Here is a 13,746-nt window from a genome sequence, read left to right as displayed (position 1 = left end):
TGAACTAATGTGGGAAAATGGTCCTATAAAACCAGTCACTTTTGATTTTTGTTTCAGCTAATTTTGATTTCATTTGATTTCTCCAGGTAAGAACTTAAGGTGCTAAAACCCAAGAAAACAATTGAGCTGGGTCTCAGAAATTTCCACTAATTTCCACTGTCAAATGCTGTAAGGTGGCTCTGAAAATAGGATTAAATGAGAAAAAGGTCAGTAATTTGATTCTACAAGAGAATTCATAAAGCAAAATAGATGCTGTGTTTATAATTAACGTTTTAGCACTATCTATGAAGGGCACTACACTGGCATAGTCATTAAAAATATTATATGAAAAACATTATTCTGAACTAAAACCAAAATGGAATATTAATTGGTACAGTGCATCTGAAGTTAAAGCTATTATAGAAGAATTTAAGGTACACTGGAGTTTAAAGATGTGTAAACAAGCAGAATAACGCTTCGGAGAATATTTTGCCAAAAAGTAATTAACTATGACCAGATAATTTTATTTTTCTTTCTGGATGGCATCTGAATCCTTGAAGTTCCCTTGTATTACACAACCCAACTGAAAGCATAATGAAGAGAAAGGAATCATAGAGAAGAAGAGGGATGCTCAGTCTCATCTCCTTTTTCTAAACAAGTAGTAGGCAGCCTTTGGCTAGGAGTTTCTCAGTTGTTAAAACAGCAATTGTAGAAATCACTGCAGCACCCACTCCTCTTCCTCTGTCCACAGGTACTTTAATGATCCTTCAACAGAAAACTATCAGCCATACAGCTGACTTAATGAAACAATTTATGTGTGCCCCTCATTCTCTTCATGTCAAATCGCCTGGATGCCATGAACTATTGTCAGCTAGGAGTTAGGGCAGCCCAGCTGGTTTTATCCTGAAATGTTCAAGGCAGTGGTTTAAAAGACTTGATTCAACTGTCTCAGCTGAGGAGGGCATAAAGATGGTGAAACCCAAACATTTCCAATCGTGATAGTTATTTCTGAATTGTGCCTGGTCTCACTCATCTTCCTCTAAAGGACAGAGAAAGAGAGTGAGGAAAACGTAATGTTATTTGGGTAATCACAGAATCACCGAATCACCAGGTTGGGAGAGACCTCTAAGATCATTGAGTCCAACCCATGCCCTAAGGCCTCAACTAAACCATGGCACCAAGTGCCACATCCAATCTTTTTTTAAATACTTCCAGGGATGGTGATTCCACCACCTCCCCGGGCAGACAATTCCAGTACTTCACCACTTTTTCCATTAAAATCTTTTTCCTAATATCCAACCTACATTTCCCTTGCTGCAGTTTAAGACAGTGTCCTCTCGTTCTGTCCAGTTGCTGCCTGGAGAAAGAGACCAACCCCCACCTGACTACAACCACCTTTCAGGAAGTTGTAGAGAGTGTTAAGGTCACCTCTGAGTCTCCTTTTCTCCAGGCTAAACAACCCCAGCTCCCTCAGCTGTTCCTCATAGGGCTTGTGTTCCAAGCCCCTCACCAGCCTTGTTGCCCTCCTCTGGACGCGCTCAAGTGTCTCAACGTCCTTCCTGAACTGAGGGGCCCAGAACTGGACACAGCACTCGAGGTGTGGCCTCACCAGTGCTGAGTGCAAGGGAAGAATGACTTCCCTGGTCCAGCTGGCCACACTGTTTTTGATACAGGCCAGGATGCCGCCGGCCTTCTTGGCCACCAGGGCCATGAAGTTGGTTGGTTGCAGGACAGAAGTGTCTAATGAAATTATCCTTATGCTCTTTTTTCCTAATATTATTTACACAAAAGGGATTTCTGCATAATCTTTCAATGCACAAATTGCATTAGATAAATAACTGACTTGTCACTAATTTCTGTTTCACATGAAAAATTCAATTCCAAAGCTCTGAATTTTGCTACTACTTAGCAAAAGGAGACTACTCTAGATACTTGCCACAGATTCAGACTACTTCATCATCATCACTGGAGCAGAATCCTCAAACATTCAAACATTATTTCTCGTTACTAGAAAGTCAAGGATTCGACTGAACTATTTCATTTGCCCTAGGTCTCATAGAAAACTTGTAAGCTGATAGTGAACAAGCTGACCTGAATGTTATACTCCCTGCATCAGAGAAGATGCAGATGATTACTTTCAAACTGTATATGAAAAATAGCTCCAGATTTACAAGAATAGTTTCCAAGGTAGGATTCACTAAACCTAATACTTTACCCTTCTTTGAATGCTACGGGTTCCATGACTGAACTACTGTGTTTCATTAAAGACTATGCTAATGATTGTTGTTCTGTTACATATTTTGACTGCTAGTGGGATTTGCTGAGAACTGATTTTCCAGTTCACCATCAAAATGTATTACCAGGTTTGTCAAGTTGTCAGAGCAGAAAATGTCCACTTTTAACCAGTAGCTCAGAGTCCTCACCCAAAATGTGCTGCTGGGTTTGGTGCCACATGCTTCAAACAGCAAGAGAGAGCCATTATGACGTGAGTGAGCACTTGAATAGGTTACACAAGGTGAAGCAGGGAAAACAGGGCAGTGGAGGAAGACTCATGGTCAAGCAGCCCCAGAAGTGATGCTTAGGCAGATGGTGCAAGAGGAGTCAGAAGATCTAGACCAAGTAATGTTCATCTGCTTATATATAGGGGAACTGAGTCAGATACACACCAACAGCACTGGCTCCCCCATCCTTACATACTAAAGCTTTGGTTTAAGTTATTATTCTGACCAGATAAGCCTTTAAACAGAGTAAACTCAATCTCTTTATCAAGAGTTGTTTCTTATTTCATCTTCAAATGTTTCAGACATATAACCAGTGTTTCAGTCTTTGATACCTAAATTGGATAGAAAGAAGCTGTTTTAAAAAAGCCACAATTTATCTCAGTTCATTTCCACAGATCGCAGTTACTAATGTTTCTTAAATGAAGCATTAGAGAGCTTTGCCTGGGGTATGTTATCTATAAACTTTTTTTTAGCCAATAAAGCTAGGATTGAGAAAGCTTAAAGTGTACAAATAGAAGTAGTAGTTGGAAGTCTTATTTTAGCATGAACGTGTTTGAAATTAGATTCTAGATAACATGCGGAGGAGTATAAACAGAAAGCACTTCTGTTGCTGTGTGTATGAAAGAGAGCACGACGGCCTCTCACAGCTCACAGCACACCCTAGCAGTGAACTGGCCTCGTAAATAGGGTCTGAAAATGCCAGATGGACTCCAGAAAACTGATCTTAAAAAGGATTTAAGTAGCTATGGGGGAGGGGAAATGTCTAGCAGACAATAACAAAGCTTAAAGTGCTGCTTGGAATCGGACAAAGCATCAGCAAGCTCAGCAAGCATAAGTTTACCTGCCAAAATCAAATGTAGGATGCAGTGTGCAAGCAAGAGATGAACAATAATTGTATTCATATGGAAAATGTAAAACACTGCTGTGGTTCTTAGTGTAGAGAAAACAACCTTTTCTTCTCTCTTTCATGTTTCAGTTTGACGTCGATTGTTTTGAACAACAAAAGAGAAAGGAATCAAAATTTGGACTGAAGCCCATTTACTGAAATATATGTGTAGGAAAGTACCAAAGATGCCATACGGGAAGATTTAGACTGTGCCTTAACAAAGCTGCAATGACAGAAACTGAAAAGAACAAATCACAAGGCAAAAGCATCTTTTGGTTTCTTTCAATATTTTATTACAATGCAGTGGGATTTAGATGTCTATATGACATATATATTACCTATCTGAATGACAACCCCCCTCCCCCCCCATTTATATTCTTCTTGGGTATTTGGTTTGAAAAAAGAACGTAAAATATTATTGAACGGCGATATACAAAATATATAAACAAGTAATTAACTATTCATTTGTACAAGATGGTATGGTAGTTATAAATTAAGTATTTGTGGATTCCCATCTGTGTCTGTATTTACTATGAGCTTCCTGAACAAGGGATTCAATATTTTGTCCATTCCAAAAATAATCTACTGGGATGTTTGTCTTTATGTAACATCAGTGGATTGAACTCAGCTCTGATACAATTCCAGTCTTTGCAAAAGAGTTACATCTGTTATATGAGGTCTGAATATGTGATACTCTTCTGAACTTCCCTGAATTTTCCTCTTTGCCCTATACAAAGCAATATGTACACAGTGTTTAGTTTTACTCTTGATACAGTTTTCCTCAGCTGTTTAGGTAAAAACAATGTGAAGAGTTTTAAAAATATCAGGATTTTATTTTTTTTAATTGTAGCTATGAGACATAATTTAAGCAGACGTAAATAAGGCAAAATATTAGGATGCCTGGTTGCTTTAGCTCTTTTTCTCCTTTAGTGGGACATTCCTAAAGCAGATGAAAGAAAGCAACTTGCCTTAGGCCACATTTCTGATTTCCCTTTATTTTACTCAGTTTGGCCAGTTTCAGACGTTGAGTATGTACATTTATGGTACACTAGATTGGATACATCATTTATGAGCATTATTTTAGTCCAATGCTTATATTCAACCCATATTTGCACACTATCTTCATCACCAAATCTGTCTCACACACTTCAGGTTCAGAGGTTGCTTGAAGAAGACTCTTATGTGTTTCATTATAGCAGCTTAAATATATACTTCCTTTCCTGAACAATGTAAAGAATTCCCATAATTTCTGTAAGCAGATGCACCTAATTTGCAAACAGTGGAAATCTCACGCTCTCCCTCCACCAGTGTCTAAAGACAGTGGTGGGTTTCAGTCCCTCAGCTCCTTTGCATGTAGAAAATGAAAATGACAGCTGCGTTCTTTAAGATGCAGGGCAGTCTGTAGCACTCCACTCTTCTGGCCCTATCAAATCATGGTGTCAAGAAAGTCTGCTGCAGTGACTGACTGCTGGGTGGTGATCTGAGGAGCACAGTGCCAAGTCACCTTGAGCTCACGCTCCATGTCTGTCAAATTTGCCTGAAATGCTCCTTTTGTATATGCTAGGATCATTACTGTGAGAGTAGCAACATGAACAGATTTCTAGCAGCAATTAGTCTTTTTGTGCACTGAACAAATGTGCTTTCTCTTTTAAACAAGATTCTCTTTTCCCACAACTTCAGAGGTAATATTTATTCCCCACAATTAAGAGGAACTATATTTAGGCTCACCACTACTACAGATTTTTACTTGCAGATGCCTGTTTTCATATTAATGCATTTATCTTTATCCGTGGCCTCTCTCTAGGCATTATCGTTTATTTTTAATCAACCATAAATTTCATTGCTATTAATCATGTTTTCCCCTGTAATTGCATGAAACATGCCAATAGCAATTACATTTGATTCATCTCCCATTTATATCTCTTTTACAAAATAAGAGTCTTCAACTGTTCTTGTTATGATCCTTAGAGTGAAGACCATTTAAGAATCTCCTACTCAACAGGCTGAACATTAACTCAGTAAGAAGACATTATCTCATGTTTTAATATATTTTGACTTAACATTTACAATTACATCAAATTTTCATTAAACACCATTTTTTATGTTCCCCATTCATGTTTATCATGGCTTCGCATAGTTATTTATTTCCCTAGGATTCTAAACAGGTATACAAAACCAACATACATAAAGTAAGTTGCATTTCACAGAACTGGATACATGGTGGTCCTCATAATTATTCAACATGTCAGAATCTTTTAGTAGGAGAATACAGTTAACCCTGTGCTGCTTAAATCTGTCTTTTTATTAAATTATGCTCAGCAAAGCTCTTCCTAAACTGTATAATTGGGGCTACAATTTATTTGGTATCTTCAGCATAGCACCAGAGTTTTTTTAAAGCTTATCGTGTCTTTCAGACTATTTTTCTTAAGCAACTTTTATGCCTTCATCTACGCTATTATTCATTAGTTCTTTGTTTCTGGTGGGAAGAGACCTCACCTCCTCCAACCTCCTGCCCTCCTTCCCCCAAAGCAGGGACAACTAGAACAAGTTATTCAGGACAGTGACCATTGGCTTCTGAGTATCTTAAACTCTATAACCTTTCTGGGAAATCACTTCCGAAGTTCCACTACTCTCACAGTAAAAAATATTTTCTTATGTTCAAGGGAAGTTTCCTTTATTTCAGCTTGTTCCATTGCCTCTTGTCATTTCAAGAGGCACCACTGAGAAGACTCTGGCTCCCTACTCTTTACTCTCAACCATCAGATATTTGTGCACATTGATATGATATGATATCTTCTCTTCTCCAGGCTAAACAGTCCCAGCTCTCTCAGTCTCTCTTTCTGTGTCAGATGCTCCAATTCCTTAATTATTTTTTAGCACTTCACTGAATTGCTTAATCATTTTCGTAGCCCTTCACTGCACTCACTCTTGTACATCCATGTCTCTGTACTGGGGAATCTGGGACTGGACACAGCACTCTGGATGTGTTCGCACCGGTGCTCAGCAGAGGGGAGCAATCAGCTCTCCTGACCTGCTGATGGTGCTCTTAATGCATTCCAGGATGTCCACCAGCATTCCCAGAACCTTCTCTGAGAAGCTGCTTCCCAGGCAGTCTGCCCCCAAGGTGCATTAGTGCATGGGTTATCCCCCACCCAGGTTAGGGTTTTGCATTTCCTTTTGTTGAACTTCATTATGTTCCTGTTGGCCCAGCTCTCCAGACTGCCGAGGTCCGTCTGGTGCTATGTCTCTCATGACCTTTCCAAGATTCAACAATATTGAATTATTAAATAATAAGAAGTGGCCTTGCAATGACATGGGGTCAGTGAGTCCTTGTGTTGAGCCTGTTGAGCAGCCCTTTTTCTGGCCTACTGCTTGCTGATCCATCCATCCATATAATTCTGTGTTTGCTGCTTGTTTTCTCCTGCTGAGGTGTCTCTGCACCTTCTCTCTGAGTTTGTAGATTATTTTTTCCTGCTCTCTTGATTCTTTTCTTGATTATTTTGTTAGAAACATGAACTATAGTAAAAGACAAAAGTTTACTATTCAATATCATGTTCTTCACCACTAAGCAGTCTGTCACTCCTCCTGATATTAATTAATAAAGTTACCCTTAATTAATTGCCTTCATTCCTGCCCTTGATATAAGCATAAAGTAATATTAATATGAAATTGTGTGCCAGGAGTTATTTATGGCAATGTTAACATGACAATATGGTAGGATATGGGGGCTGAGGATGTGTCAAATTTCTGTTTAATCAGGAACTTCTTAGATATGAGTGGTACTTCGATCACCTATAAAATAATCGTTGCTTTGGCATGATAGTGTCACTATGGTATCATCTGCCTGGAAGTTTTTATTGCAAGTATATATTCTCAGCAGCATCAGCTTCTATTTCAAAATGTTTCAAAACCTGGACTTACTGTGACCATGACTAATTTTGTGCATAATATCTGCAGGGTACTGAAAAAATTAAAAAAAAAATACTTGAGGCAAAAAAAATGCTGGATAAAAATGAAATGCAGCTAAGTAGAGAACTAAATACATGCTAGCATTGGTGGACACAAGCTTCACAGAAATTATACCTTGTCAAAGTAGTAATAGGTCAGTTTTGGTGCAAGTTTCATCATAAACTAAATAATTACACTTGTAATTCTTCCAGCAGTTAAAATTGCAAAATGTCATCATTTTCTTTGTCTCTCTCAGTGACTTCAAGAAATAAATATATGGTCTGTTCAATGCAGAGAATTAATGAGCAAAATGTAAGAAAATAACAGTTTGAAGCCATAAGGCTTTGACACACCGAGAAGGTACCACGGGGTAATGAATTGCTGTGTACCAGCTCCTGTGAGGTAACCGTATCCACATCCTTCCTCTACTGCAAATGCAATATAATCTTAGGTGTTTTTTCTCTCAATTAAAGGACAGGCTGCTTCACTTTTACTTGAAGTAAGAGAATGCACACAGAGAATTCAACATGGCAATTTCCTATGTCCCAATAATTTGTTCATGTTTCCTATGTATCTGCAACAGAGTTCAAATGCAAAGGTGCTACTTAGGATTACCTAATTAATATCCTGCAGAACACTAGACAGAAATTTTCACTCAGTAATTTCCAGAGTCATCTCAACCATTGCTTGTAATCCAGATTACATATCTAGAAAGACATTACACCACCAAACACACCACTTAAAGACAATTAATTTGAAACCCCTCCTAATATGTCATTGATTGTACATTAAAAACTTGAGTATTTTGCTGCCCTGGACTTCAATACTGCAGGGGATAAAGAACGATAACATTTTCTCATAAGTGATTTCAAAGGTTAGTTCACTTACTTTCTACTTTGAGTGCATCTGGTATTATCTTCAGATGCAAGCCACCCTATTTTCCTGCTCCGAAATGAATACTGGGTTTGACATAACCAGACAGATCAAAAATCCATCGAGCTCCATGAGAGAAGATCAACATGGTTGCTTAGGGACATAGCATCAGAAACTGATCAAGGGTAGGGCACTGTTTCACAGGAATATTCTATTTCCAGGTACATCCTGCATCAAAGCCTTCTGTGGGCTGCTTCATTTGAGAGCTGAATGGATCCATACTTCCAAGGTGTGTCCAGTTCCTTAACTTCCTCGTCCTTCCTGGCAGATGCTCAGTTATTGTGGCTAATAAAGAAAGCTCTGCAGTTGTGGAGCTGGTGTACTCACACAGCCCAATAAATTAGTTGGATAGCACTCACACAAACGGGGAAAGAACGGCTGCTCTACCGCCATCCTGCTCCGGCACTTGGTTAGGACTGGGCTAAAAATTACTCCAAAGCAAATATGAGAACAATAAACAATAGGTCACATACTAGTTTTTAAAAATGCAAAATTTTGGCACCTTGGATGCTCAGAGATGCTTTCTCTAACTTAGAGACAAGCAAAATCAAAAGGGCAGTAGAAACTGGCTTTTCAGCAGCCTAACTGGAAGGAGCAAGTAAGGGCCCCTTTGGGGAGTGGTAACTAAGTAACTAACTAAAGAGGTTGCAATTCAAGAAGATGAGAGAGATGGAGGAGGTCCCTGGAGGGCTGTGAGACTGATTACCAATGCATACATATGAGGGGAGTAGAAACCCAGAAGAAAGCAAGAGGTGTCAAGGGCATACCTCTGTGAGCAAGATGCGCAGAGCTGTTTGGGAAAAAATTTCTGGAAAGCCAGGCAGATTTTGATTTTTGAACAAAGACGCTGTCTCATAGTGATTATTTTGAGTATTTCCTAGAAAACAGGATGCTGCACACATTCCTGTAAATTACCAGGATTGTCACTATTGGGCTATTCTCCATTTCTCTTCCTAATGAGGACAGGCTCTCAATATTGGCTAACCACTGCTACCAAAGGCAATGAATTTCTTCTTTACATCCAAAACTGAGAAACTTACCTTCCAAGCATTTATAGAACAATCTCAGTAATATTTGCATGTTTTACAGCATAATAAAACAATTTTTTTTTGTCATGAGGTTCCAAAGTGTGATGTAACACATAAGATTTATTTATATGGAGAAGTTAAACCCTGAAGGTTCCCTGAGTTTTGTTAAAAAGAGAACCCTGGTTCAGTTTTCCCAGTGCACTGCTTAAAAATCAATGACACTACTACATGTGTAAAGTGATAAAAGATCATGATACTGTGACTATATATTAACAGTTTCAACTGATATAATAGTTTCCTTTTGTGGTAATTTAATTCCTTGCCTTTTAAGAAAGTGTCATACTAACTACTTTCAGGAAAAATTGGCCCCAGTCTGGATACCTTTGGGCATTTTACCCAAATGGCTTGCTCTGAAAAATGAGTGATAATCTGATTAGCTTTTCCCCAAAACACAATTTTCTTTGGAAAGGAACAACCATGCTGTGTCTGAGACAGATGTGGAAAAAGTACTCACCCTTTTTCCAGAGAAAATAGAGATTGTTGTAAGCCCACCTTGCCTACCCCCTCTCAGGAATGAAACAAAATTTCTTGTTTTAAGATGAAAACCAGCCAGTTTCAATGAGGGAGTGTTATATTTGTATTTATACCAATTAAAACTGATGTGGAAATGCCAAAAAGCTTTTTTTCAAGTGCCTTTTGGGTTGCACTAAGTCCAAAGTTCTACTACATGAACTGAACAGTATAATTTGAAATGCAGTTGTCTTTTATTTCACACTCCATTACTTTGGCTGAAATGCAGGTCCAAAATAACACCCCTCCAAACAGTCAGAATCCTGGCTCTAAATTCCCATATTAAATTTAAGTATGGTCATTTCCCAGGTATTTGTTATGCTGTCAGCATTGTCCCTTAGCTGAACAGCCATTTTCTTCTCTCATATTTTTCTCACCCTTATAGATGTATGGTTCAGGAGGTAAAACATCTGTACTGGGGTAGACTCCATCAGTGCCTGTGCTTCCCATCAGTTTTAGTTGCTATTTTTGTTTAATGATCATGACACAAGCAGCATGAAATGTGTTGATGTCACATATTTGGGAGCATCAACAATGCAAACCAGGACTAGAATATCATTGAATCATAGAATCACAGAATTGGTTGGGTTGGAAGGGACCTTAAAAATCATCTAGTTCCAACTCCATTGTAGATACCCATCAAATTAAATACAACAGCCTAAAATGCAAGATGCTTTCCTAAAGTCTAATGGCAGAATTTTTTGCTCTGAGAACTTTTGTTCTTTGTGCTTATGGTTGAAAACCAGTTTTTGTACGTATTTATCATACATGAACCAATAGGCCAAGGGAGCCCAGAATACATTGGGAAAGGTACAGCAGAGATACTGAGTATCTCTGTATTCCACAATGGAACTCAAATGTTTCAGGTCTGACAGGAGTGCAGAGAAGGACTGGGACATTAAGAACTGAAGCACACATTTTGTGAAGCATTTAACTGTTAGTCTCAATCTCTGTTTTATTTTGTAATTCCCCATGCAATTACAGTATTACATCAACGTATTAAATACTTTAAATCTGTTGAAAAAGAATGGAAGGCGATTAGATGAGATGTTGTGATTTAATTTTAGATCTTCTCACCACTACAGTGCTTTTATTTTACTAATTTTTCTTTTTCCTCTGTACCTTTGCCAAGTGTGGAAATTAACATGAATCTCCATGTCAGTCTTCCCCTGCTGTGCAGGCAATTTTTAAACACCAGGTTGAACTGCATAAGCAAAGCAACCTTGTGCTGCAGCCAAGCTGCTTCCAAAATGTGAAGTAATTTATGTACAGCTGTACTACATTTTAAACAATGCTGTAAATATGAGAAGAGCTTAAAGCTTGTATTTTAAAACTCCTCTTAGTTGGGCAGAAGAACAGCACTCCAACACTTAAGAGGAGTCCATTTTCAGATTCCTCATAAAAATTCTTAGTGACTGTGACTGAACCCTTGTAACCAAAACCTTCCTCCAAAACCAGCCCTTAGAATCTGGTGGGGTTTTTTTGGTGGGGTGTTTTTGTGGGGTTTTCTTTTGTTTGTTTTTTTTTTTGTTCTTTGGTGGTGGTGGTGGTGGGTTTGGGGGGTTTTTGTGTGGTTTTTTGGTTTTGTTGTCGTTGTTGGTTTTTTTGGTTTTTTTTAAATTTACATTTGTGGTGGGGACATACCGTACCATACCATACCATACCATGTCATGCTCAGCACATGAAGTGGGGGTAAGAAGAAAGGAGGGGGACTTTCAGAGTGATGCTGTCACCATTACTTGTGATTGGGTCCTGCATTCCTGGGAATGGCTGAACACCTGCCTGCCCATGGGGAGCGGTGAATGAATTCCTCATGTTGCTTTGCTTGCATGCATGACTTTTGCTTTACCTATTAAACCTTTATCTCAACCCACAGGTTTTCCTCACTTTTACCCTTCTAATTCTCTTCCCACTCTCTTCCATTGGGGAGTAGAGTGAATGGCTGCACGGGTCTTTATTGCCAGCTGGGATTAAACCATGACAACTGTATTGGGAAGAGTGTAGCCAGCAAGTAAAATGAAGCAGGTTTTTCTCTGTTATGTTGTAATTAAGAGGCAGTATCTGATATTCAGTTTAGGGCTTTTCAGTAAAACAAGGATCTGGACATACCAGAATGAACCCACTGGAGGGCCACCAAGGTGACTAGGAGGCTAGAACACATCCCATCAAGGAGGTGAGAGAGCCGTGTTTTTTCAGTCTGCACAAGGGAAGTTTAATGGGGGCTATCCTGCTATTATAAGATCACAGGGGCAGCTTCTTCTTGATATGCCATAAAAACAGTATGAGACAATGGTCCTGAGTGGCAACAAGAGAAATTTCTATTGAAACTTATAAAAAATATTTTCACTGGAAGAGTGGTCAAACACTGAACCAAGTTGCCCATTCAAGTTGTGGAATCTCCATCTTGGAAGCTATTCTAAACTTGACTGGACAAGTTACAGGCATAGCTCCTCACACAGGTGAGAAGAAATTTGTTTGGCTTAGTGAAGAAGAAAATATGGTGTGAGCTAACAATGGCCTGCAACTACCTGAAGGGGCAATACTGTGATGACAAATTTTTCATGGTAATTGCAGACAATTTTGCAAGATGCCATAGCAGCAATGTGCAGTGAGAGAAGTTCCAATGGGACATTACAAAAAATGTCTTTGCTAAGTGTGGTACAGGACCAGGACAGAGAGACAGACTTCATCTTTGGAGGTTTTCAAGACTGAGATAGACAAAGCTATTGCTGACCTGCTCATCTGCTGAAAAATCCTCATTCAACAAACTATTCAGCTGGACTGGATGATTTTCAGAAGTCCCTCCAACCTATAAGTTTATATTTCTGTAATTCACAGTCTCCTATACTACACTGTTATCTCTCCTGCTGTGTTCCCTGGGTATCTCCATTTCCCCCCTTCCCTAGCAGTTACTCCTGCTTTTTCCAGAAAATAAGTCATCTGTTTCTGTCTGTTCTTTGCCCCTCTTTTCAGTGATTTACACCTGTTTTTTGGCTTCTCCTCCACTAGTGATCTCTTCCTTCATTTTGACCTACGACATATGGGGTTTTGGGTCATACAACCCATTCATGCATCTCTTCTCTGTGTCATCTCATTTAATAGGTGTCTGTAAATTTCAAATGCCAGCACAGCCTTCTCTCTCCCTTCCTCTGCCCTCTAGTTTCATATCATTCTTTCACCAATCCTCCAGCTGCAGTGCTAATCCTCAGATCTTTTCTTGTCTGGCAACACTTCATCAGTAGGTAATTTCCATCAGGTACCTTTTCATGATCAGAAAGTAGCCTACAGCTTCTGCATCAAGTCCTTTTCATGCCTGTTCCATTTTTAGTCAGATTTTGTTCATTAAAGCAACTGTATTTCTCTGTCCCTTCCCTGGTTTTAATAGACTGTGGAGGTTTTTTCGGATGTGTCATATTGAGTCAACAACAATCTGTGTGGACATGAAAATACATAGTAACTTATGACAACTATCAAGTTTGCCTGACCTTTTAGAGACATGTGGTGTATAAATTCTGTAAGAGATCAATTCAGATCAAATTTCCCCAAATTTAAAGAGAAAACTGTACTTCCTTCATGTCACCCTATAAAAAGATTTTTTAAAACACTCTTTATTTCTTTGCTTTTATAGTCCCTGGACTTCCCTCAACATTGGCTACTTCCATTGTTAAACCTCTGCAGTTAATGGTCCATCAGCTGTGATTAAAAGCAGAAAGCTGCAGCTGGCTCAGATGCACACCGTCTGTGTTACTCAGCTCCCCTGGAGAAGACTGTAAACTACAAACTGCAGCAAACCACAGATCCCACACACTCTAACCCAGCCAACTAGCACCAACCACTGCAACCTTCACTTGCATTTGAAATTAAGTGGGAAGCTGAGAGAATATGCCACAGCTTTTTTGGT

This window comes from Corvus kubaryi, unplaced genomic scaffold (genome assembly GCF_017639235.1).
Source record: "Corvus kubaryi isolate FWS band 111438036 unplaced genomic scaffold, C.kubaryi_AGA036_p1.0 68, whole genome shotgun sequence".
Classification (NCBI taxonomy): Eukaryota; Metazoa; Chordata; class Aves; order Passeriformes; family Corvidae; genus Corvus; species Corvus kubaryi.
The sequence above is the reverse complement of the archived record's forward strand: the minus strand, read 5'-3'. Positions refer to the sequence as shown.